Raw genomic sequence first — 22,725 nt, forward strand, 5'->3', positions numbered from 1 at the left:
CTTCTAGCTGTGTGTGGGACTTGTTCTATTAATCCATCTATACAGACCTCCATCAGGTTGCAAACTGAATATATTTTTTTTCTGCATCTACCTCTGAAAAAATATTGGGCTTCTAGCTGTGTGTGGGACTTGTTGTATTAGTCCATCTATACTGACCTCCATCAGGTTGCAAACTGAATATATTTTTTTCTGCATCTACCTCTGAAAAAATATTGGGCTTCTAGCTGTGTGTGGGACTTGTTCTATTAATCCATCTATACAGACCTCCATCAGGTTGCAAATTGAATATATTTTTTTTCTGCATCTAACCCAGCCAATAGTTTTGGCCTAATACCACAGTTTGGCCACTCAGCTCTGCTCGGTTCCCATCCATTGTTTTTTTGTGCAAACAACTCCAGAGTTGTGAATTAGTTAACCACCAAAATGAGTGGAAAAAGGCCTGCTGCTGGTGGAAAGGGGAATAGGCGTGTTGGGAAGGGGAAAAAAGGTTGTGTCCGTGGGGTAGGTGTTAAAGCAACAGTAACATCTGCAGAAGAAAGACCATCTTCCAGCCAAACTAAAATGTCTACTTCTTTTAGCGGACAATGTGATAAGATCCCTTTCTTACGGCCAAGCCAATCGCTACAAATTCCAGATGAGGCACAAAAACAGCAGGTGCTTCAACGGATATCAAGTGCTCCTTTAAGTGGGCTCTCCTCCACATCAACTTCAACATCACAAATACTCCAGTCCTCAAAGGTGTCACCCCAATCGCACTTGCTTCCTCACAGCTCCCAAATCTCCAGCTGCCCGTCTGAGTATGAGGTAGAACAGATGGTTGAGTCTGCAGAGCTGTTTACTCATACTATAGCCTGGGAATCAGAGGTCGACTCCAGTGCTTCTGTGAATCCAGACGAGGAAATGATCTGCACTGATGCCCAGAATCTTTATGAGTCGGATCCAGGACCAGACGCAGAAGGTTCTGACCATAATGTAGACCCTCATTCCCAAACTGTAACTCCTGTTGGTGGAGACAATGAGGAAGACGATGATAAGACTCAAATACCTGATTGAAGCGACAACTTTAGTTTTTTGTCAGTGCAGGAACAGGTTGGCTCTGAGGACGACGGGTGTGATAACGCACAGGGTGATGATGATGAGGTTGGAGATCCCACTTACTGTCAACCCACAGTCAGCCAAGAGATGAGATCAGCAGAGGAGGTGGAGGAAGATGCTAGTGACGACGAGGTCAGGTTGCGCCTTCCTGGACAGAGACGTAGTACTGGAAGCACGTCAACAACTGCATCCTCAAACACAACTCTGCCTCTCACCACAAGTCGTGGTGGCTCTTCAGGTCGCATGGGTGCTAAGCCTTGCATAGCCTGGGCATTTTTTCAGATCGATAAAGATGACCCAACTCGTGTTATCTGTAACATTTGTCAGCAAAAGCTAAGTAGAGGCCAAAAAATACATAGTTTGAGTACTTCATGCATGAACCGGCACATGGACATGAAGCATAAGTTGCAGTGGGAAGCTCAGTGTGCTACAATGCGGCCTAGCCGGCCGGGCCAACCACCGTCTGCCATATCTTGTGCATCCGCAGCCTCTTCATCCTCTGTGACTGGGGGGACAGCAGTCACACCTGTTTTGGGGCGCAGACCTGCCACCTCTTTACCCGCAACAGCCAGCGTGATTGGCAGGTCATCATTTTCTTTGGAGGTGGTAACACCAGATGGTGTTGAGCGCTGTCCGACATCGATAGCACCACCTTTGGATCAAGGCAACCTAACATGTCCGCCTGCATCTTCCTCACAGACCGGCAGTTTGCCGGGGACACCCTTATCAACCCCGTCTAAGCAAAATAGCCAGCCCTCGGTCCCTCAGATGTGGACAAGTAAAAGACCATTTCCTCCTAGCCATGAGAAAGCTAAGAGGTTGAATTTCACCATCTGCAAGCTCTTGGCTACAGAAATGCTGCCTTTCCGCCTGGTGGACACTAGTGTTGAGCCACCCCCGTAGTGTTCGAGTTCGGTTCGGTTCGTCGAACACCCGTGTGTTCGCCGAACTGTTCGTCGAACTGTTCGTCGAACACCTTCGAACACCGTTAAAACCAATGGCAGGCAAACAAAAACACATAGAAACACATAGAAAACACCTTCAAAGGTGTCCAAAAGCTGACAAACTGCTCAGAAGACATAACTAACACATGGAAAAGTGACAAGTACATATAGTCATGCGAAAATAAAAGAGGTGGAGGAGTAAAAGGAGGGGGAGACACAGATATAGGCATGTCATGCCCTTCTAAAATCCAAAAAGTGAGAAGCCGACACGGCCAGTCCGCTCCTGCCCGTGCCACCTCCGTGTCGCCGGGTTTGTGCCAGAGCCGCGGTGAACCCTGACGGCCAGCCCCCCTCTCCCAATACTGGTGCCTGTCCGCTGGTGGGTCGAGCGAGCCCCCCTGTGGTGGAGGCAGCTCTAAGCTTTTTAATTTAAATTGTCTCTCTAATTTGAATGAATACACTTTAAATCCATTTACAAGGATCTATTGGAAGGCAAGTCTCATGCCAGCAGCCGCGGTAATTCCAGCTCCAGTAGCGTCCACTAAAGCTGCTGCAGTTAAAAAGCTTTTATAAGGATCGAGCTCGGCTGTCCACCGCAAGGCATCCTACTGCCAGTCCCAGCCCCTATGCCTTGGGGTGCCTCCTGATGCTCTTCACTAAGTATCCCATGGTCCCGAAGCATTTCCTTTGAAAAAATTAAGTGTCTAAACTACAGGTGGTGCAGCTTGCTTAACAGCCGGGATAATCCGCTCACTAGCAGACACTGCTACTAGGCACAAAGTATTTCCTGGGCTAGATGCAGTTAAAAATTTGTAATTAGATACTCTCGTTGGATGCTGAGAAAGCATTCCATAGAGTCTCCTGGCACGCCATATATGATTCTCTTAAAAAGCTTGGGGTAGGGGTCTAGGGGACCCTTTTATAGCCAAAATCACGGCCCTGTATCGCAATACGTCACCTAGGCTGAAGATAAATGGAACTGTAGCACCCTGAGGGCTCGGTTGCTACAGACGTATTGCACCTCACCCAGAGGTGTGATATCTCACTCTCAGGTAAGGATGGAGTGTGGATCAGGACCCGACACCTGCATGCATTACACCACATTGCCGTGGGGCAGGGCGACCAATATGCCCCTGAGATGGGCACGACAGTCCCTGTCCCTGGCTGGAGTGGGGGGAGGGAACACTGAGGAAGGGGAACCCTGTAGTGCAGGAGCAGGGAGGAAGCAGTTCCTGGGTGCATTGAGAAGGGAGTATAAAAGGTGGGCACCATCTTAGTTCAGTGCAGAGAAGTCTGAGCAGAAGTGGCAGGGAGCAGGGGCTCTGCATGAGCTCTGCTCCAGAGGCGGGCCTAGTAACAGAGGCCCAGGCCTGGAAGAGGGAGAAGGAAGGAAGAGGAGCGGAGAAGGCTCCAGGAACGAGGAATGAAGGGATCCCAGGGGTGCGGACGGGCGAGTCGCCACCGCACGCCCGAATCCACCTGCGTGGAGGGGTCAGGCCAAACGGGGAGACCGGTCCCCGAACTAGTGGAGGCAGGAAACGACCCTCAGCTAGAAACCGGAGGCTCTGAAATTTTATGTGGTGCAGCCCCTCGCTACACCCGCTAGGAAGGCACCACATAGGGTCAGGGAAACTTTCGCCAAGTTTACCAAGAGGAGGCCCGAGGCAGCCGGACAGAAGTGTTGGTAAGAAAGGCCAGACAAAGGACACACAAAGGGGGTCCTGTGAAGTGCTCCAAAGTTATCTGGGAGTTGTCTGAGCCCCTCACCTGGTGAGCACAGTACGACGTGGGCAGCCGTTACCTGCAGACGTGGTCTGGTTAATAAGAACTGTGAGTAAAGGCCCTGGACTGCATCACTGACTCCGTGTCGTTACTGCTGCTGCCCTGCACCATCACCCCCATCCTCCGCATACACTGCCCTGAGGCTATACTCCTCCCGTGGGGAGTTATGCTACGCTCTGCTGCACCCACAACACCAGCCTCAGTGGTCTGCCCTGTAGCGGCGGTTCACTCTGACCGCAATCCACGGGTGGCGTAGTCGGACATTTAAACATGAAAACCACATAAATAGTTCCGCCACTGGTTTGACCGCCCTGAGCCACGGAACTGGGTCGCCGCCACGAAGATTACAACCACCAGCATCCACCAAAAAGGGTCCGGCTCCGGGTGTCCCAAGGCCCAGGGGGTGCGTCAGAACATTTTCATCACCTTTCACAATCACCAATGGGACAAGGCAGTGATGTCCTCTGTCCCCTCTCTTATACATCCTAGTGACGGAGCACCTGCTCTCATCAATTCGCCATAACCCCAATATTAGGTGGATTGAGGTGGGAGGCACCGAGTACAAGTGCTCTCTATTTGCTGATGATGTCCTAGTATATATCACTCAATCACATATATCCATCCATGCTGTTATGGCTGAAATAGATCACTTTGTTACATGGTAAAATTTTAAAATCAATGCAGCGAAGTCTGAGGCCCTCGATGTCTCCCTCCCCAAATCCATATAGGATTCCATCCAGTCCAACTTTCCCTTTGCCTGGCCCTCACAGGGTATCAAATACTTAGGAATTCCTATTCATAGAGACCTCTCCCATCTATGTTATCTTAATTTTGGGCCCTTTATTGAACAACTCCATACAGACCACGGTTGGCAAGTTAGAACTGTAAGATTCACTACGTGAACCACTGGTGTTTTGTGGAAAAGCACATGTACACTGCGTTCCAAATTATTATACAAAAAGTGTTTAGGAGTGATAAGGGAAGAATTTGTTTGTTTGTCAGTTAAACTCATTGATGGTGATGTGTGTCAGGGCTCTTTATATCACTGTAAGCAATTGCAGACACCTGTGCTAATTAGTTTGGCAGGTGTGTCCAATGAAAGGCAAGACTACTTAAGAAGGCTCTCTCACATTATTAAGCAGCCTACATTTTCTGCCAAAATGGGAAAGAAAAAGGATGTGTCGGCTGCTGAGAAGCAACAAATTGTGGAGTGTTTAGGTCAAGGCATGACTACAATCAACATTGTGCGATGATCAGGATGAAGTGTCTTGGCAATCAAGAAGTATGTAGCTGATTCACAGTACACACGTGTGCGTGCTGATAAGGGCAAATTGAGGACTCTTTCCTACAGGCAATTACGTCAGGTTGAAAGAGCAGCGGCAAAAAAGCCTTGTCATAGCAGCAGACAAGTTTTTGAAGCTGCTTGTGCCTCCAACGTCCCCCGAACAACAAGATGCAGGGTCCTTCAGAGGTTTGCAGCTGTGCACGCGCCATCCTGTCGACCTCCTCTATCCACTTCACACAAGCAGAAACGGCTCCAGTGGGCCAAACATTACATGAAGACTGATTTCAAAACTGTTTTGTTCACGGATGAGTGCCGTGCAGCGCTCGATGGTCCAGATGGATGGAGTGGAGGATGGCTGGTTGATGGACACCCCACGCAAACACGGCTACAGCGCCAACAAGGAGGAGGTGGAGTAATGTTTTGGGCTGGAATCATGGGGAGAGAGATTGTCGGCCCCTTTAGGATCCCTGAAGGCGCTAAAGATGATCCCCATAATGTATGTGGATTTTCTCAAACAGCACTTCCTGCCATGGTTCAAGAAGAAGAACCGTTTATTTCACAGCAAGATCATTTTTCTGCATTATAATGCACCATCTCATGCTGCACATAAAACATCTGCATCTCTGGCTGATATGGGCATAAAAGGGGACAAACTTATGGTGTGACCCCCATGCTCCCCTGACCTCTACCCCATTCAGAACCTTTGGAGCATCATTAAAAGGAGTGTCTATGATGGCGGGAGGCAGTTCACATCTAAGCAACAGCTCTGGGAGGGTATTCTGTCCTCATGCAAAACAATTGAAGCAGAAACCATCCAAAACCTGACAAATTCAATGGACGAGAGAGTTCAGAAGCTCCTTTCGAACAAGGGGTCCTATGTGAAAATGTAACATCACCTAGAATAAAGTTTTGAGTTGAAAACTGTTTGATTTCAGTTTCTAACAACCTGCTAATGCTTATAATTTCAAAAATGACCATTTTTTTGGTCTTTATTAAAATGAAAAGGTTGATCGAAAAGTTTGGGGGATCTAAGAGTGTGGCAACCCAGTAGTCATGATTACTTCGAATTCTGACAATATGAGGGTCATGCTGCAGGTAGTGCAGCAAGAAGGCACTTATGTGCCTTGCGCATCTCGGAGCCCCAAAATTATTTTCCGGGCTAGATGCAGCTAAAAATTATTTTTAATTTTAAATCTGGTGAAGCTTTAGTATAGATGGCCTAATAGGATCAGTGCTGCACACTGCTACAAAGCCCAAATTATTTTCCAGTCAAGATACAGATAAACATGATTAGTAATTTGAAAGCTTAAAACGGTTGGTAGGGTGATTTTAACCAATCATCAAGCTTTTACTCTCCCCAGGATGACACAGGGGTAGAAAAGTCGTTTCGGATCCATGATTTGTTCATCTTTATGAACGTGAGTCTGTCTACATTATCAGTGGAGAGCCGCGTGCGCTTATCTGTCAGCACACCACCAGCAGCGCTGAACACACGTTCAGACAGAACGCTGGCTGCGGGGCATGACAAGATCTCCAAGGCGTAAGTGGCTAGCTCCGGCCGTTTATCCAGATTGGAAGCCCAAAAAGAGCAAGGGTCCAGTGACACAGTCGTGGCTTCAATGTTTACTTGGAGATACTCCTGTACCATCGTCTCTAGGCGTTGACTATGTGTCAGACTTCTTGTCTCCTGTGGCCTTGCAAAGGATGGGCTAAAAAAGTGGTGAAATGATTCCGCAAAATTGATGTTACCAGCAGATACTGTGGTTCTGTTACGGTTTGAGTGCTGAACACTTGACGGTCCCACGGTTGGCAAGTTGGAACTGTGAGATTCACTACGTGCACCACTGGAATTTTGTGGAAAAGCACATGTAAGATTCTACAACAGTCTCTGCTGATACTCCTGCATGCGTGCATCCCTTTCTATGGCAGGAATAATTTCTGCAAATTTACTTTTGTACCGGGGATCTAACAGTGTGGCAACCCAGTAGTCAGGATTATTTCTAATTCTCACAATTCGAGGGTCATGTTGCAGGTAGTGCAGCAAGAAGGCACTCATGTGTGTTGCGCATCCAGGAGCACCAAGTCCCTGTTGTGTTGGTGGCGAGGTAACAATCATGCTTCCTTCCTCTGTCCTCTCCCCCCAACCTCGCACAACAGAAATGTGATCAAGGTCTCCCTCATCTGATGAGTCTTCCATCAGTTCGTCCTCCACTTCTTCCTGGGCTCCTGCACCTTCCTCACTAGTTTGGCTGCTATCATGCGCCCTGGTAAAACCATCTCCCCCACCCTCACATGCCTGCCGCCTTGGTGCTGCCGACCGTCTGGACCTTGCAGATGTTAGCCCTTCCGCATACAACTCCTCCTCCTCTACTTCCTCCACCTCCTCTTGTGCCACCACCTGACTCCGAATTCTGTTTAACATGTGCTCCAGCATGTAAATCACCGGAATAGTCATGCTGATAATGGCATCGTCAGCACTAAACATCTTCGTCGCCATTTCAAAACTGTGCAGAAGGGTGCATAGGTCCCTGATCTGAGACCACTCCTCCAGCATGATTTGCCCCACCTCTGATTCTCGTTGGCCCAGGCTATACGTCAGAACGTGTTGCACCAGGGCTTGTCGGTGCTGCCACAGTCGCTGCAACATGTGCAGAGTTGAATTCCACCGGGTAGGCACATCGCATTTTAGCCGGTGAAGTGGCAGGCCCAACGACTTCTGTAGAGATGTAAGTCGCTGAGCTGCGGGATGCGAACGGCGGAAGTGAGCACACAGCGACCGTGCCCTCTGCAGAAGGCCATCTAGTCTGGGATAGTGGGCTAAAAATTGCTGGACAACCACGTTCAACACGTGAGCCATACAAGGCACGTGTGTGACATTGCCCCGGCGAAGGGCCGCACCCAGGTTTGCAGCATTGTCGCACACGGCCTTCCCTGGTTTCAGGTCCAGTGGAGACAACCATTCATGAAATTGGTTCTCCAGAGCTGACCACAACTCCTCAGCTGTGTGACTCACATTTCCCAGACATTTCAATGTAAAAACCGCCTGATGACGTTGAGCCCTACTGCCAGCATAGTAAGGAGGTGTGCAGGATCCCTTCTGCGCAGTTAGAAAGCTTGTGGCATGACCAGACAGGCTTTGGGTGCAGGTGGAAGACCGAGAGGAGGTTGAGGAGGCAGAAGCAGTGGAGGAACTTTGACATAAAGAGGATTGACGCACAACTCGTGGGGACGGCAAGACTTGGACAGCAGCCCCTTGTCCTGCTGTCACCATAGTTACCCAGTGCCCAGTCAGCGACATGTAACGCCCCTGTCCATGCCTACTCGTCCAAGTGTCTGTGGTGAAATGCACCCTGTCACACACAGAGTTTCTCAAAGAAGCGGTGATGTTGTGTGCGACATGCTGGTGGAGCGCAGGCACACCTTTCTTTGAGAAGTAGTGCCGACTGGGCATCTGGTACTGGGGCACTGCGACGGACATAAGGTCTCGAAAATCCTCTGTGTCCACCAGGCGGAAAGGCAGCATTTCTGTAGCCAAGAGCTTGCAGATGGTGAAATTCAACCTCTTAGCTTTCTCATGGCTAGGAGGAAATGGTCCTTTACTTGTCCACATCTGAGGGACCGAGGGCTGGCTATTGTGCTTAGACGGGGTTGATAAGGGTGTCCCCGGCAAACTGCCGGTCTGTGAGGAAGATGCAGGCAGACATGTTAGGTTGCCTTGATCCAAAGGTGGTGCTATCGATGTCGGACAGCGCTCAACACCAGCTGGTGTTACCACCTCCAAAGAAAATGATGACCTGCCAATCACGCTGGCTGTTGCGGGTAAAGAGGTGGCAGGTCTGCGCCCCAAAACAGGTGTGACTGCTGTCCCCCCAGTCACAGAGGATGAAGAGGCCGCGGATGCACAAGATATGGCAGACGGTGATTGGCCCGGCCGGCTAGGCCGCATTGTAGCACACTGAGCTTCCCACTGCAACTTATGCTTCATGTCCATGTGCCGGTTCATGCATGAAGTACTCAAACTATGTATTTTTTGGCCTCTACTTAGCTTTTGCTGACAAATGTTACAGATAACACGAGTTGGGTCATCTTTATCGATCTGAAAAAATGCCCAGGCTATGCAAGGCTTAGCACCCATGCGACCTGAAGAGCCACCACGACTTGTGGTGAGAGGCAGAGTTGTGTTTGAGGATGCAGTTGTTGACGTGCTTCCAGTACTACGTCTCTGTCCAGGAAGGCGCAACCTGACCTCGTCGTCACTAGCATCTTCCTCCACCTCCTCTGCTGACCTCATCTCTTGGCTGACTGTGGGTTGACAGTAAGTGGGATCTCCGACCTCATCATCATCACCCTGTGCGTTATCACACCCGTCGTCCTCAGAGCCAACCTGTTCCTGCCCTGACAAAAAACTAAAGTTGTCGCTCCAATCAGGTATTTGAGTCTTATCATCGTCTTCCTCATTGTCTCCACCAACAGGAGTTACAGTTTGGGAATGAGGGTCTACATTATGGTCAGAACCTTCTGCGTCTGGTCCTGGATCCGACTCATAAAGATTCTGGGCATCAGTGCAGATCATTTCCTCGTCTGGATTCACAGAAGCGCTGGAGTTGACCTCTGATTCTCAGGCTATAGTATGAGTAAACAGCTCTGCAGACTCAACCATCTGTTCTACCTCATACTCAGACGGGCAGCTGGAGATTTGGGATCTGTGAGGAAGCAAGTGCGATTTGGGTGACACCTTTGAGGACTGGAGTATTTGTGATGTTGAAGTTGATGTGGAGGAGAGCCCACTTAAAGGAGCACTTGATATCCGTTGAAGCACCTGCTGTTTTTGTGCCTCATCTGGAATTTGTAGCGATTGGCGTGGCCGTAAGAAAGGGATCTTATCACATTGTCTGCTAAAAGAAGTAGACATTTTAGTTTGGCTGGAAGATGGTCTTTCTTCTGCAGATGTTACTATTGCTTTAACACCTACCCCACGGACACAACCTTTTTTCCCCTTCCCAACACGCCTATTCCCCTTTCCACCAGCAGCAGGCCTTTTTCCACTCATTTTGGTGGTTAACTAATTCACAACTCTGGAGTTGTTTTCACAAAAAAACAATGGATGGTAACCGAGCAGAGCTGAGTGGCCAAACTGTGGTATTAGGCCAAAACTATTGGCTGGGTTAGATGCAGAAAAAAATTATTTTGAATTTGCAACCTGATGGAGGTCAGTATAGATGGACTAATACAAATAGTCCCACACACTGCTAGAAGCCCAAATATTTTTTCAGAGGTACTGTAGATGCAGATAAAAATTATTTTTAATTTGCAACCTGATGGAGGTCAGTATAGATGGACTAATAGACCAAGTCCCACACACTGCTAGAAGCCCAAATATTTTTTCAGAGCTAGATGCAGAAAAAAATTATTTTTAATTTGCAACCTGCTGGAGGTCAGTATAGAAGGAATAATAGAACAAGTCCCACACACTGCTAGAAGCCCAAATATTTTTTCAGAGCTAAATGAAGAAAAAAATTATTTTTAATTTGCAACCTGATGGAGGTCAGTATAGATGGACTAATAGACCAAGTCCCACACACTGCTAGAAGCCCAAATATTTTTTTAGAGCTAGATGCAGAAAAAAATTATTTTTAATTTGCAACCTGATGGAGGTCAGTATAGATGGACTAATAGACCAAGTCCCACACACCGCTAGAAGCCCAAATATTTTTTCAGAGCTAGATGCAGAAAAAAATTATTTTTAATTTGCAACCTGATGGAGGTCAGTATAGATGGACTAATAGACCAAGTCCCACACACTGCTAGAAGCCCAAATATTTTTTCAGAGCTAGATGCAGAAAAAAATTATTTTTAATTTGCAACCTGATGGAGGTCAGTATAGATGGACTAATAGACCAAGTCCCACACACTGCTAGAAGCCCAAATATTTTTTCAGAGCTAGATGCAGAAAAAAATTATTTTTAATTTGCAACCTGATGGAGGTCAGTACAGATGGACTAATAGACCAAGTCCCACACACCGCTAGAAGCCCAAATATTTTTTCAGAGCTAGATGCAGAAAAAAATTATTTTTAATTTGCAACCTGATGGAGGTCAGTATAGATGGACTAATAGACCAAGTCCCACACACTGCTAGAAGCCCAAATATTTTTTCAGAGCTAGATGCAGAAAAAAATTATTTTTAATTTGCAACCTGATGGAGGTCAGTATAGATGGACTAATAGACCAAGTCCCACACACCGCTAGAAGCCCAACTATTTTTTCAGAGCTAGATGCAGAAAAAAATTATATTCAATTTGCAACCTGCTGGAGGTCAGTATAGAAGGACTAATAGAACAAGTCCCACACACTGCTAGAAGCCCAAATATTTTTTCAGAGCTAAATGAAGAAAAAAATTATTTTTAATTTGCAACCTGATGGAGGTCAGTATAGATGGACTAATAGACCAAGTCCCACACACTGCTAGAAGCCCAAATATTTTTTCAGAGCTAGATGCAGAAAAAAATTATTTTTAATTTGCAACCTGATGGAGGTCAGTATAGATGGACTAATAGACCAAGTCCCACACACCGCTAGAAGCCCAAATATTTTTTCAGAGCTAGATGCAGAAAAAAATTATTTTTAATTTGCAACCTGATGGAGGTCAGTATAGATGGACTAATAGACCAAGTCCCACACACTGCTAGAAGCCCAAATATTTTTTCAGAGCTAGATGCAGAAAAAAATTATTTTTAATTTGCAACCTGATGGAGGTCAGTATAGATGGACTAATAGACCAAGTCCCACACACCGCTAGAAGCCCAACTATTTTTTCAGAGCTAGATGCAGAAAAAAATTATATTCAATTTGCAACCTGCTGGAGGTCAGTATAGAAGGACTAATAGAACAAGTCCCACACACTGCTAGAAGCCCAAATATTTTTTCAGAGCTAAATGAAGAAAAAAATTATTTTTAATTTGCAACCTGATGGAGGTCAGTATAGATGGACTAATAGACCAAGTCCCACACACTGCTAGAAGCCCAAATATTTTTTCAGAGCTAGATGCAGAAAAAAATTATATTCAGTTTGCAACCTGATGGAGGTCAGTATAGATGGACTAATAGAATGATGCTATGCCCAAAAGATTTTACTTCACTAGGTGCAGTAAAAAAATTTGTATTCTATACACAGGTGTTATATCTTGCAACACAGATAGGCTACTCCACTGACTAACACACTCTGCAATAGGCCAAAAAGGATTAGCTTTGCTAGATTCAGCCAAATGCTGTGAAAAAAACTTGCACAGCACTGGCACAGACCTGCCTGGCAAAAACTGATAGGAACTCATGTAACCTAGTCCTGAAAAGGACTCCAATTACAATTAGTTTTTACTCCCACAACCTATCTATTTAAGAGCACAGACCTCCCTGATAAAAGTCGTAGGAAATGCTGTAACCTAGTCCTTAAAAGGACTGCAATCACAACTATTCCCTACTCCCAAGCTATCTGTATATTTGTGCGAAAATTGGCTTGAAATTAACAAGGTATAGCGCACACAGCAACAGCGGTGCCGTCTAACACGCAGCTGCAGCAGTGAGAAAATGGTGGCGACGGGGAAAATGGCTTGGTCTTATAGGGCAAGGACATGTGACATACACTGCCAATGACACATGCCCTTGCTTGTGTGAAAAAAAGCACTTCGCTCCGTGTGTGCGCTGCTGATAGGCTGACAGATTGCACCTCCCCACTGCAAATGCGGGAAAGAGAAAAAAAAATGGAGATCTTCATTGTTCCTGCAGAGATCCATCCCCTGCCCCTCCCCCCACCCCGCTGTACACTCAAACTGCGTATTAACATTAATTTTCATCATTACTGAGAAAAAATCCAGTTATGATTTTGGTGCACGAACAGTTATCGAACATAACCTCGAACAGCCGAATTTTTCTCAAATTGTTCGTGTTCGCCGAACGGCTCGAACACCGCCCAAAACAGCTTGAATTTGAGATTGGCGAACAGTTCGAGTAGAACAACGCTCATCTCTAGTGGACACAGAGGATTTTCGAGACCTTATGTCCGTCGCAGTGCCCCAGTACCAGATGCCCAGTCGGCACTACTTCTCAAAGAAAGGTGTGCCTGCGCTCCACCAGCATGTCGCACACAACATCACCGCTTCTTTGAGAAACTCTGTGTGTGACAGGGTGCATTTCACCACAGACACTTGGACGAGTAGGCATGGACAGGGGCGTTACATGTCGCTGACTGGGCACTGGGTAACTATGGTGACAGCAGGACAAGGGGCTGCTGTCCAAGTCTTGCCGTCCCCACGAGTTGTGCGTCAATCCTCTTTATGTCAAAGTTCCTCCACTGCTTCTGCCTCCTCAACCTCCTCTCGGTCTTCCACCTGCACCCAAAGCCTGTCTGGTCATGCCACAAGCTTTCTAACTGCGCAGAAGGGATCCTGCACACCTCCTTACTATGCTGGCAGTAGGGCTCAACGTCATCAGGCGGTTTTTACATTGAAATGTCTGGGAAATGTGAGTCACACAGCTGAGGAGTTGTGGTCAGCTCTGGAGAACCAATTTCATGAATGGTTGTCTCCACTGGACCTGAAACCAGGGAAGGCCGTGTGCGACAATGCTGCAAACCTGGGTGCGGCCCTTCGCCGGGGCAATGTCACACACGTGCCTTGTATGGCTCATGTGTTGAACCTGGTTGTCCAGCAATTTTTAGCCCACTATCCCAGACTAGATGGCCTTCTGCAGAGGGCACGGTCGCTGTGTGCTCACTTTCGCCGTTCGCATCTCGCAGCTCAGCGACTTACATCTCTACAGAAGTCGTTGGGCCTGCCACTTCACCGGCTAAAATGCGATGTGCCTACCCGGTGGAATTCAACTCTGCACATGTTGCAGCGACTGTGGCATTACCGACAAGCCCTGGTGCAATACGTTCTGACGTATAGCCTGGGCCAACGAGATCCAGAGGTGGGGCAAATCACGCTGGAGGAGTGGTCTCAGATCAGGGACCTATGCACCCTTCTGCATAGTTTTGAAATGGTGACTAAGATGTTTAGTGCTGACGATGCCATTATCAGCATGACTATTCCGGTGATTTACATGCTGGAGCACATGTTAAACAGAATTCGGAGTCAGGTGGTGGCACAAGAGGAGGTGGAGGAAGTAGAGGAGGAGGAGTTGTATGCGGAAGGGCTAACATCTGCAAGGTCCAGACGGTCGGCAGCACCAAGGCGGCAGGCATGTGAGGGTGGGGGAGATGGTTTTACCAGGGCGCATGGTAGCAGCCAAACTAGTGAGGAAGGTGCAGGAGCCCAGGAAGAAGTGGAGGACGAACTGATGGAAGACTCATCAGATGAGGGAGACCTTGATCACATTTCTGTTGTGCGACGTTGGGGGGAGAGGACAGAGGAAGGAAGCATGATTGTTACCTCGCCACCAACACATCAGGGACTTGGTGCTCCTGGATGCGCAACACACATGAGTGCCTTCTTGCTGCACTACCTGCAACATGACCCTCGAATTGTGAGAATTATAAATAATCCTGACTACTGGGTTGCCACACTGTTAGATCCCCGGTACAAAAGTAAATTTGCAGAAATTATTCCTGCCATAGAAAGGGATGCACGCATGCAGGAGTATCAGTAGAGACTGTTGTAGAATCTTACATGTGCTTTTCCACAAAATACCAGTGGTGCACGTAGTGAATCTCACAGTTCCAACTTGCCAACCGTGGGACCGTCAAGTGTTCAGCACTCAAACCGTAACAGAACCACAGTATCTGCTGGTAACATCAATTTTGCGGAATCATTTCACCACTTTTTTAGCCCATCCTTTGCAAGGCCACAGGAGACAAGAAGTCTGACACATAGTCAACGCCTAGAGACGATGGTACAGGAGTATCTCCAAGTAAACATTGAAGCCACGACTGTGTCACTGGACCCTTGCTCTTTTTGGGCTTCCAATCTGGATAAATGGCCGGAGCTAGCCACTTACGCCTTGGAGATCTTGTCATGCCCCGCAGCCAGCGTTCTGTCTGAACGTGTGTTCAGCGCTGCTGGTGGTGTGCTGACAGATAAGCGCACGTGGCTCTCCACTGATAATGTAGACAGACTCACGTTCATAAAGATGAACAAATCATGGATCCGAAACGACTTTTCTACCCCTGTGTCATCCTGGGGAGAGTAAAAGCTTGATGATTGGTTAAAATCACCCTACCAACCGTTTTAAGCTTTCAAATTACTAATCATGTTTATCTGTATCTTGGCTGGAAAATAATTTGGGCTTTGTAGCAGTGTGCAGCACTGATTCTATTAGGCCATCTATAATAAACTCCACCAGATTTAAAATTACTAATCATGTTTATCTGTATCTTGACTGGAAAATAATTTGGGCTTTGTAGCAGTGTGCAGCACTGATCCTATTAGGCCATCTATACTAAAGCTTCACCAGATTTAAAATTAATAATAATTTTTAGGTGCATCTAGCCCGGAAAATAATTTTGGGGCTCCGAGATGCGCAAGACACATAAGTGCCTTCTTGCTGCACTACCTGCAGCATGACCCTCATATTGTCAGAATTCGAAGTAATCATGACTACTGGGTTGCCACACTCTTAGATCCCCCAAACTTTTCGATCAACCTTTTCATTTTAATAAAGACCAAAAAAATGGTCATTTTTGAAATTATAAGCATTAGCAGGTTGTTAGAAACTGAAATCAAACAGTTTTCAACTCAAAACTTTATTCTAGGTGATGTTACATTTTCACATAGGACCCCTTGTTCGAAAGGAGCTTCTGAACTCTCTCGTCCATTGAATTTGTCAGGTTTTGGATGGTTTCTGCTTCAATTGTTTTGCATGAGGACAGAATACCCTCCCAGAGCTGTTGCTTAGATGTGAACTGCCTCCCGCCATCATAGACACTCCTTTTAATGATGCTCCAAAGGTTCTGAATGGGGTACAGGTCAGGGAAGCATGGGGGTCACACCATAAGTTTGTCCCCTTTTATGCCCATATCAGCCAGAGATGCAGATGTTTTATGTGCAGCATAAGATGGTGCATTATCATGCAGAAAAATGATCTTGCTGTGAAATACACGGTTCTTCTTCTTGAACCATGGCAAGAAGTGCTGTTTGAGAAAATCCACATACATTATGGAGTTCATCTTTAGCGCCTTCAGGGATCCTAAAGCTGCCGACAATCTCTCTCCCCATGATTCCAGCTCAAAACATTACTCCACCTCCTCCTTGTTGGCGCTGTAGCCGTGTTTGAGTGGGGTGTCCATCAACCAGCCATCCTCCACTCCATCCATCTGAACAATCAAGCGCTGCATGGCACTCATCCGTGAACAAAACAGTTTTGAAATCAGTCTTCATGTAATGTTTGGCCCACTGGAGCCGTTTCTGCTTGTGTGAAGTGGATAGAGGAGGTCGACAGGATGGCATATGCACAGCTGCAAACCTCTGAAGGACCCTGCATCTTGTTGTTCGGGGGACGTTGGAGGCACAAGCAGCTTCAAAAACTTGTCTGCTGCTATGACAAGGCTTTTTTGCCGCTGCTCTTTCAACCTAACGTAATTGCCTGTAGGAAAGAGTCCTCAATTTGCCCTTATCAGCACGCACACGTGTGTACTGTGAATCAGCTACATACTTCTTGATTGCCAAGACACTTCATCCTGATCATCGCACAATGTTGATTGTAGTCATGCCTTGACCTAAACACTCCACAATTTGTTGCTTCTCAGCAGCCGACACATCCTTTTTCTTTCCCATTTTGGCAGAAAATGTAGGCTGCTTAATGATGTGAGACAACCTTCTTAAGTAGTCTTGCCTTTCATTGGACACACCTGCCAAACTAATTAGCACAGGTGTCTGCAATTGCTTACAGTGATATAAAGAGCCCTGACACACATCACCATCAATGAGTTTAACTGACAAACAAACAAATTCTTCCCTTATCACTCCTAAACACTTTTTGCATAATAATTTGGAACGCAGTGTACATGTGCTTTTCCACAAAACACCAGTGGTTCACGTAGTGAATCTTACAGTTCTAACTTGCCAACCGTGGTCTGTATGGAGTTGTTCAATAAAGGGCCCAAAATTAAGATAACATAGATGGGAGAGGTCTCTATGAATAGGAATTCCTAAGTATTTGATACCCTGTGAGGGCCAGGCAAAGGGAAAGTTGGACTGGATGGAATCCTATATGGATTTGGGGAGGGAGACATCAAGGGCCTCAGACTTCGCTGCATTGATTTTAAAATTTGACCATGTAACAAAGTGATCTATTTCAGCCATAACAGCATGGATGGATATATGTGATTGAGTGATATATACTAGGACATCATCAGCAAATAGAGAGCACTTGTACTCGGTGCCTCCCACCTCAATCCACCTAATATTGGGGTTATGGCGAATTGATGAGAGCAGGTGCTCCGTCACTAGGATGTATAAGAGAGGGGACAGAGGACATCCCTGCCTTGTCCCATTGGTGATTGTGAAAGGTGATGAAAATGTTCTGATGCACCCCCTGGGCCTTGGGACACCCGGAGCCGGACCCTTTTTGGTGGATGCTGGTGGTTGTAGTCTTCGTGGCGGCGACCCGGTTCCGTGGCTCAGGGTGGTCAAACCAGTGGCGGAACTATTTATGTGGTTTTGATGTTTAAATGTCCGACTACGCCACCCGTGGATTGCGGTCAGAGTGAACCGCCGCTGCAGGGTAGACCGCTGAGGCTGGTGTTGTGGGTGCAGCAGAGCGTAGCATAACTCCCCACGGGAGGAGTATAGCCTCAGGGCAGTGTATGCGGAGGATGGGGGTGATGGTGCAGGGCAGCAGCAGTAACGACACGGAGTCAGTGATGCAGTCCAGGGCCTTTACTCACAGTTCTTATTATCCAGACCACGTCTGCAGGTAACGGCTGCCCACGTCGTACTGTGCTCACCATGTGAGGGGCTCAGACAACTCCCAGATAACTTTGGAGCGCTTCACAGGACCCCCTTGGTGTGTCCTTTGTCTGGCCTTTCTTACCAACCCTTCTGTCCGGCTGCCTCGGGCCTCCTCTTGGTAAACTTGGCGCCAGTTTCCCTGACCCTATGTGGTGCCTTCCTAGCGGGTGTAGCGAGGGGCTGCGCCACATAAATTGTCACAGCCTCCGGTTTCTAGCTGAGGGTCGTTTCCTGCCTCCACTAGTTTCGGGGACCGGTCTCCCCCTTTGGCCTGACCCCTCCACGCAGGTGGATTCGGGCGTGCGGTGGCGACTCGCCCGTCCGCACCCCAGGGATCCCTTCATTCCTCGTTCCTGGAGCCTTCTCCGCTCCTCTTCCTTCCTTCTCCCTCTTCCAGGCCTGGGCCTCTGTTACTAGGCCCGCCTCCGGAGCAGAGCTCATGCAGAGCCCCTGCTCCCTGCCACTTCTGCTCAGACTTCTCTGCACTGAACTAAGATGGTGCCCACCTTTTATACTCCCTTCTCAATGCACCCAGAAACTGCTTCCTCCCTGCTCCTGCACTACAGGGTTCCCCTTCCTCAGTGTTCCCTCCCCCCACTCCAGCCAGGGACAGGGACTGTCGTGCCCATCTCAGAGGCATATTGGTCGCCCTGCCCCACGGCAATGTGGTGTAATGCATGCAGGTGTCGGGTCCTGATCCACACTCCATCCTTACCTGAGAGTGAGATATCACACCTCTGGGTGAGGTGCAATACCTCTGTAGCAACCGAGCCCTCAGGGTGCTACAGTTCCATTTATCTTCAGCCTAGGTGACGTATTGTGATACAGGGCCGTGATTTTGGCTATAAAAGGGTCCCCTAGACCCCTACCCCAAGCTTTTTAAGAGAATCATATATGGCGTGCCAGGAGACTCTATGGAATGCTTTCTCAGCATCCAACGAGAGTATCTAATTACAAATTTTTAACTGCATCTAGCCCAGGAAATACTTTGTGCCTAGTAGCAGTGTCTGCTAGTCAGCGGATTATCCCGGCTGTTAAGCAAGCTACACCACCTGTAGTTTAGACACTTAATTTTTTCAAAGGAAATGCTTCGGGACCATGGGATACTCAGTGAAGAGCATCAGGAGGCACCCCAAGGCATAGGGGCTGGGACTGGCAGTAGGATGCCTTGCGGTGGACAGCCGAGCTCGATCCTTATAAAAGCTTTTTAACTGCAGCAGCTTTAGTGGACGCTACTGGAGCTGGAATTACGCGGCTGCTGGCATGAGACTTGCCCTCCAATAGATCCTTGTAAATGGATTTAAAGTGTATTCATTCAAATTAGAGAGACAATTTAAATTAAAAAGCTTAGAGCTGCCTCCACCACAGGGGGGCTCGCTCGACCCACCAGCGGACAGGCACCAGTATTGGGAGAGGGGGGCTGGCCATCAGGGTTCACCGCGGCTCTGGCACAAACCCGGCGACACGGAGGTGGCACGGGCAGGAGCGGACTGGCCGTGTCGGCTTCTCACTTTTTGGATTTTAGAAGGGCATGACATGCCTATATCTGTGTCTCCCCCTCCTTTTACTCCTCCACCTCTTTTATTTTCGCATGACTATATGTACTTGTCACTTTTCCATGTGTTAGTTATGTCTTCTGAGCAGTTTGTCAGCTTTTGGACACCTTTGAAGGTGTTTTCTATGTGTTTCTATGTGTTTTTGTTTGCCTGCCATTGGTTTTAACGGTGTTCGAAGGTGTTCGATGAACAGTTCGACGAACAGTTCGGCGAACACACGGGTGTTCGACGAACCGAACCGAACTCGAACACTACGGGGGTGGCTCAACACTATCCATGACTGGTCAGACAGCAATAGAGCTGTTTAAAAGAGTCTGGTGTACATCACATACCTATAACTGTGGTTTTGCAGTTCCACGGGTCAAATCTCTGTGTTATCATGTTTTTGGCATTTTTTGCCGTAAAAAAAACGTAATAGTGTCTCCCAGACTGGCCAGACACCAATATATATGTTTAATAGAGTCTGGTGTAGGCCAGAAAAATATAACTGTGGTTTTGCAGCTTCACTTTTCAAATCTGTGTATTTTCCAGCTTTCGTTTTTTTTCCGTAAAGAAAAACAATAATAGTGTATCCCTGATTGTTCAGACACAAATATATCTGTTTGAAAGATTCTGGCGTAGGCCAGAGAAATATAACTGTGGTTTTGTAGTTCCACGGTTCAAATCTCTGTATTATCCAGCTTTTGGTATTTTTTCCGTAATGAAAAACAGTAATAGTGTCTCCCTGACTGGTCAGACATCAATATATCTGTTTAAAAGAGTCTGGTGTAGGCCAGAAAAATATAACTGTGGTTTTGCAGTTCCACGGTTCAAATCTCTGTATTATCCTGTTTTTGACATTTTTTGCCGTAAAAAAAAACGTAATGGTGTCTCCCTGACTGGTCAGACACCAATATATCTGTTTAAAAGAGTCTGGTGAAGGCCAGAAAAGTATAACTGTGGTTTTGCAGTTCCACGGGTCAAATCTCTGTGTTATCCTGTTTTTGTCATTTTTTGCCGTAAAAAAAAACTGTACTAGTGTCTCCCTGACTGGTCAGACACCAATATATCTGTTTAAAAGAGTCTGGTGTACATAACATAACTATAACTGTGGTTTTGCAGTTCCACGGGTCAAATCTCTGTATTATCCTGTTTTTGGCATTTTTTGCCGTAAAAAAAAAAGTAATAGTGTCTCCCTGACTGGTTAGACACCAATATATCTGTTTAAAAGAGTCTGGTGTAGGCCAGAAAAATATAATTGTGGTTTTGCAGTTCCACGGGTCAAATCTCTGTATTATCCTGTTTTTGTCATTTTTTGCCGTAAAAAAAAATGTAATAGTGTCTCCCTGTCTGGTCAGACACCAATATATCTCTTTAAAAGAGTCTGGTGTAGGGCAAAAAAATATATCTGTGGTTTTTCAGCTCCACGGTTCAAATCTCTGTATTTTCCAGCGTTTGGTATTTTTTCCGTAAAGAAAAACAGTAATAGTGTCTCCCTGATTGTTCAGACACAAATATATCTGTTTAAAAGAGTCTAGTGTAGGCCAGAAAAATATAACTGTGGTTTTGCAGTTCCACGGATCAAATCTCTGTGTTATTCTGTTTTTGGCATTTTTTGCCGTAAAAAAACTGTAATAGTGTCTCCCTGACTGGTCAGACACCAATATATCTGTTTAAAAGAGTCTTGTGTACATCACATAACTATATCTGTGGTTTTGCAGCTCCACGTGTCAAATTTCTGTATTATCCTGTTTTTGGCATTTTTTGCCGTAAAAAAAAACAAAACATAATAGTGTCTCCCTGACTGGCCAGACACCAATATATCTGTTTAAAAGAGTCTGGTGTAGGCCAGAAAAATATAACTGTGGTTTTGCAGTTCCACGGGTCAAGTCTCTGTGTTATCATGTTTTTGGCATTTTTTGCTGTAAAAAAAAAACCCGTAATAGTGTCTCCCTGACTGGCCAGACACCAATATATCTGTTTAAAAGAGTCTGGTGTAGGCCAGAAAAATATAATTGTGGTTTTACAGCTTCACTTTTCAAACCTCTCTATTATTCAGCTTTTGGTATTTTTTCCGTAAAGAAAAACAGTAATAGTGTCTCCCTGATTGTTCAGACACAAATATATCTGTTTGAAAGATTATGGTGTAGGCCAGAAAAATATAACTGTGGTTTTGTAGTTCCCTGGGTCAAATCTCTGTATTATCCAGCTTTTGGTATTTTTCTGTAAAGAAAAACAGTAATAGTGTCTCCCTGACAGGTCAGACACCAATATATCTGTTTAAAAGAATCTGGTGTAGGCCAGAAAAATATAACTGTGGTTTTGCAGTTCCAGGAGTCAAATCTCTGTAATAACCTGTTTTTGGCATTTTTTGGCGTAAAAAAAAAACGAAATGGTGTCTCCCTGACTGGTCAGACACCAATATATCTGTTTAAAAGAGTCTGGTGTAGGCCAGAAAAATATAACTGTGGTTTTGCAGTTCCTCGGGTCAAATCTCTGTGTTATCCTGTTTTTGGCATTTTTTGCCGTAAAAAAGCAGTAATAGTGTCTCCCTAACTTTTCAGACAACAATATATCTGTTTAAAGGAGTCTGGTGTACATCACATAACTATAACTGTGGTTTTGCAGTTCCACGGGTCAAATCTCTGTATTATCCTGTTTTTGGCATTTGTTGCCGTAAAAAATAAACGTAATAGTGTCTCCCTAACTGGTCAGACACCAATATATCTGTTTAAAAGAGTCTGGTGTAGGCCAGAAAAATATAACTGTGGTTTTGCAGTTCCACGGGTCAAATCTCTGTATTATCCTGTTTTTGGCATTTTTTGCCATAAAAAAAAACAGTAGTAGTGTCTCCCTGACTGGTCAGACACCAATATATCTGTTTAAAAGAGTCTGGTGTAGGCCAAAAAAATAAAACTGTGGTTTTTCAGCTCCATGGTTCAAATCTCTGTATTATCCAGCTTTTGGTATTTTTTTCCGTAAAGAAAAACAGTAATAGTGTCTCCCGGATTGTTCAGACACAAATATATCTGTTTAAAAGAGTCTGGTGTAGGCCAGAAAAATATAACTGTGGTTTTGCAGTTCCACGGGTCAAGTCTCTGTGTTATTCTGTTTTTGGCATTTTTTGCCGTAAAAAAAGACCTG

Source organism: Phyllobates terribilis, unplaced genomic scaffold (genome assembly GCF_046119375.1).
Source record: "Phyllobates terribilis strain yellow unplaced genomic scaffold, ASM4611937v1 Scaffold_2__4_contigs__length_985480577, whole genome shotgun sequence".
In the NCBI taxonomy this organism is placed as follows: Eukaryota; Metazoa; Chordata; class Amphibia; order Anura; family Dendrobatidae; genus Phyllobates; species Phyllobates terribilis.